Genomic DNA, 4,859 nt, shown 5'->3' on the forward strand with positions numbered 1-4,859 from the left:
GGCTTTGAGTTCCCTCTGCGAATTCTGTTTTACGTCTTCTATGGATTCAAAACGCGTTCCTCTGAGTGGTAATTTGAGGTTGGGAAACAGGAAAAAGTCACACGGTGCAAGATCAGGTGAATACGGTGGCTGTTCGATGGTATTTATTGAATGTTTGGCCTTAAAATCGTTGATAATGTTGAACAAATTGAGGTGAATCGGAACAAGCCGGGCGTTGACACGTCGCATACACAAATTGTCCACCAAAATCAAACGAGCCATCTCACGACCGATGCCTAGCTCTCGTGCTATCTCTCTAACACTCACATGAGGATTTTTGAACACGATTTCCTTTGCCTTTTCAATGTTTTCGTCGGTGGTAGAGGTCGAAGGTCGTCCAGAACGCGGCATGTCTTCGACGGTCGTACGACCGTCCTGAAAGGCTTTGTACCACTCATAAACTTGAGTTTTCGATAAAACTGATTTCCCATAAGCCTTTTGTAGCATTCGCAACGATTCTGCACACGAAATTTCGTTCGAAACACAAAATTTGATGCAAACTCTTTGTTCAATATTTTTTTCCATTGTTTTTTTCGCAACGCACTACTGAGGTGAACTGGTTTCAACAGCTGTCGTAAACGAACTGTCTGACAGATCGCGCTCATTTTTGGCATAGTAATTAAGGACAGTGCTGCCAAACTACATAAACTTAAAATATCGAAAAATATACAGCGCGCGAATTTTAAATGAGAATTTCCGAAAACCTTTCGGTCACAATGTACCATGGAATCTTAAACAGTTTTCTTAAAGACAGGTTTTGAGCTATCTGTAATTGCTTTAAGGTAGTATTTGAGGCTTTGCTATATGTAATACATTCGTACAGTAGTGCTGATCTAATTACTTGCGTATAAAGTAACTTTCTGTTTTTAAAGTTGAAGTGATAATTATTAAATAGCGACTTTAATAAATGTAGAATCTTAGAGCAGCTATTCCGTTTGTATTTCAAATGTTTAAAAAAAAGTAGAAATATAAAAATGCAAATCATTTAGTACCAATCTTCCGGAACTACTTACCGCTATATTAAACATAATTTTACTCATAAATACTGTAGATACATAAAAATCATGAGTTTATGTATTTCACTAAACACGGCATAAATAAAAAGAAATCAGTGTAAAAAGCTGAAGTCGTTGCGAAGTCGTTTTGGCGCAAGTTCGCAATCTTCTGCAGAGGTCAGCATATCTCACACTCCATCGTGTGGACTTCCAAGGTACTCTGTTATTAACCAGATATTGTTTATTCAAAAAATCATCAATGGATTCACGCTTTGGCTATTGTTTACACTGTTCCAGCCAGAGTTTTGTATTAGTTTTTTGTTTTTGGTTATTTTTCTGTTAATTAATAACTTGGCGCGCGTACCTGCAAAAGTGAAATTGTAAATATGCTCATAAACTTCAAAATATATAATAGTTATCCGAAAGTAAAAATTACTTATTGTTTGATGTTTAATATGCAAAAAATGTTAAGGAAAATAAATTTTGACGGGTGAAAATAAAATTCGCTAATACATCGCTGAAAGCGTAACGTAATTTTACGAGCTTGCAAAAATTTGAAGTATCCATCGAACTATGCTCAAGAATAAATTTACTGAAAGGTTGAGGTATTTTTATTTCAAATAAATACTTTAAGGTAGTTTTGTTAAATTGATGGAAATGGGTTTTTTTCAGTCTCAACATATACTTAAAATTTATTTATTACGTAACGACTGCTCACAAGTTAGTCAGTTTGCGGTATCTATAGTACGAGTATCTATAGCATTTTTAAACAGATACTAACTTATGTTTGCAGTTTGTCATATTAATGTTAAATAGTAAAAATAATAATAAAAAATTTTAAATTTAATTAAAACAAACATGTTAAAAAATAAATTGTTAAACTATTAAAATTATTTATTAAAATGCATCCACATTACTGGTCTATTTCAGTTTTTACGTATTTATTTAACATTTATTGTTATCATATACTTTATTTTATTTTTATATTGTGAAGTGGGAAATGTTTTAATTAAAACTTGTATATCTTATAGATTATATATATCTTATAGATTATATATAATCCTATAGATATATATCTTATATATATCTTATAGATATATCTTATAGTTATAATCTTATAGATTTATAGAGATTATAGATTTTATATATTTACTTAATGTTAGCTGTTATTATAGTTTCGTATTTATTTCCATATACTATTCGCCAGCTAGAAATTGCACAAAGCCAGGATTTGAGAAGACTTTTCAAAGTACCATGGTACATTAGGACGAATAACATCCTCAGGAACCTCAAGATTGATCCCATCAAAAAATACATAAAGGATAGACCCCTGAAATTATTTACAAAAACTGACAAATTTGTCAACACCACGTTATCAAATCTCAAAATAGTTACAGGCTCCTCGGGAAGGTATGCAGATCTGAGCTCAATTATTGCTTAGTCTGAGAAAATGATAAACAATAATCCAATTAAGGCGTAAAGAGGGGTTTTGAAGTTACCTCGAGTTAATAAAGAGTAAAAGTTCTCAAGTGCACTGGCTCAAATAGCAGTGCAACATAAATAAATGTATTTTGTAAATACTGACCATAGAGAGATTGACTGCATTAATAATATTATTTTCACTTTATTTCAAATAAATAGTAAAATTCCCACAAAATGGGAATTGGCTTGAATTGTGGTTCTGGTAGTCGTTGAAATCAGAAATGTGTTGTTTACATTTCCTTGAGCATTTGCCACTGAAAGGGCTTCTTGCATTTGGCACGTAAATAGTTTTACCACAATTTGACTGAGTCTAGTTAAATGTTAAAATTTACGACCAAATATTTTTGCACAATTGAGTTTTGCACAAAAAAAAATTGCTATGAAAATCGATTTTCAAAAGTTCAACTTGCACATTTCTGCCCAATTGTGGCACAACCTGTTTCAGTTTCGTGCACATTTGACATTTAGGATTTTAAATAGAAATTAAAAATTTTACATGAAAGCCGGAGGAATAAAAATATTTCACATATTTTAGTGAGAATTGTTTTGCAGTTTTAGGAAAATTTTCGTATCGCTACTATTTTAATTTCTGAAGCCATAAAACTGTTTTAATAAGATATACTTTTTAGTTTGACTTCAACTTTTAATGGAAAATATAAAATTTTATAGAAAAAACAAAGCACTAAAAGTTTTAAGTGTACACTTCAAACCCAAACACTACGTTTGTTCACTGAAAAAGCAACGTCAAAGTTATATGCTTGCTTAAGGAGTAGAACTGAACAAAAAATATTAAAATATTAATAATTATTATTAAATAAAACTATCTATATGAAGGGTGTTAGTACTTCGGTAATGCCAACACTAAAGATTTTTACATTATTTTTTTTAATGATGATATGATTTTAGTAAAGTTTTCAGGTAGGGTATTAGGGTTCAATTATATTGCACACATTCTATTTACAGTTGAAACTATGTTATAATACCTATATTAATATTTAATCATTTGAAAAATACAGTAGGAAAAGGTCATACTATAATATTGCTATACTACAATATTCGAGGGGATTAAAAAAAGTTCGCTCAATTGGCTATAAAAATAATTTTAGTTCTATAACTTTAATTTTTATAATTTTTCATTTTTGTAACAAATTTTCCATTAAGTTCGATAAATTTTTGAAACCGTTATATACACTTTCTAAAACAATCCATTCAATCTGGTTTTCTTACATTTGAAACTCCCAGATTAAATTTTCTAACTAACTTCTTTTTATTTTCGAAGACCCTTTTACTCTCCGTATTCTGATTATCATTGGCCTGTGGCAATAAGTGGAAAGATAAATAATGCTATATAAGGTTTTCTGCTTATGAAAAATTATTATGAATCGTGCTTAAGGATAAGTATCATATGGAGTACTAGAGATAAAAGTGAATAATAAATGTTGTTCAAAAATAATTTTCTAATTGTGCATATATAATATAAAGCGGTTTTAGAACAGTAGTGAACTACAACAACAAAAATTTATTTTATATTATTTTAATTAATTGATTTTTGACTGACCATACAGCTGTTTCGAGTATTGCCAAATACCCATCATTAGTGGTCTTGAAATTATTTCCGGAATTTAATTATTTGTAAATAATTTTTTGAGACTGAAAATACCAGGAATCGAAGTTGTGTCCTGCCAAATTTGAAGCTCAGAGTCTGCGCATCTTAACCAACTTACCCAAAACCGTACTTGACTTTTTATGTTCGCGCATTTTTCTGAAATTTTGTTACTTTGCTTTATATTAGAAGAAAATCATAAACCAGCTGTAGAATAACAACTAATTAATTATATATCTTCTGCTCAAAAAGTATCCGGTAAAAGTAAAGGTGCTTGTTAACTACTCCTTAAGTAATAGATTTTTTTCAAAAAATTTTTTTTGTTATGTTAGTACACCCTTTCTTGATATATGGTACAAATTTGAGCACCATCTGTCAATTAGTTTGTTTACAGCAGCTGTTAATGTGAAACTACCTCAACTGCATTTAGCGATTTTTACTATGGAAAATTCTTATTGTACGCAATTTTTTGACCAAACACGACACCACTGTCATCGCTCAGGCACCATATTCGGCAGATCTGGCGCTGTGCGAATTTTTTCTGTTCCCAAAAATCAAATTGCCCCTTCGTGGTAAGCGTTTTGAGTCGATTGAATCGGTAAAAGAGAATTCGCTGAAGGAACTAAAAGCCGTACCTTCACGGGTCTATGAAAAGTGTATGGAAGATTGGGTTAAGCGTTGGCATATGTGTATCGCTTCAGAAGGAGCATATCGCTTTGAAGGAGATAAAATAAATTTGG

This window comes from Teleopsis dalmanni, chromosome 2 (genome assembly GCF_002237135.1).
Source record: "Teleopsis dalmanni isolate 2A chromosome 2, ASM223713v2, whole genome shotgun sequence".
Classification (NCBI taxonomy): Eukaryota; Metazoa; Arthropoda; class Insecta; order Diptera; family Diopsidae; genus Teleopsis; species Teleopsis dalmanni.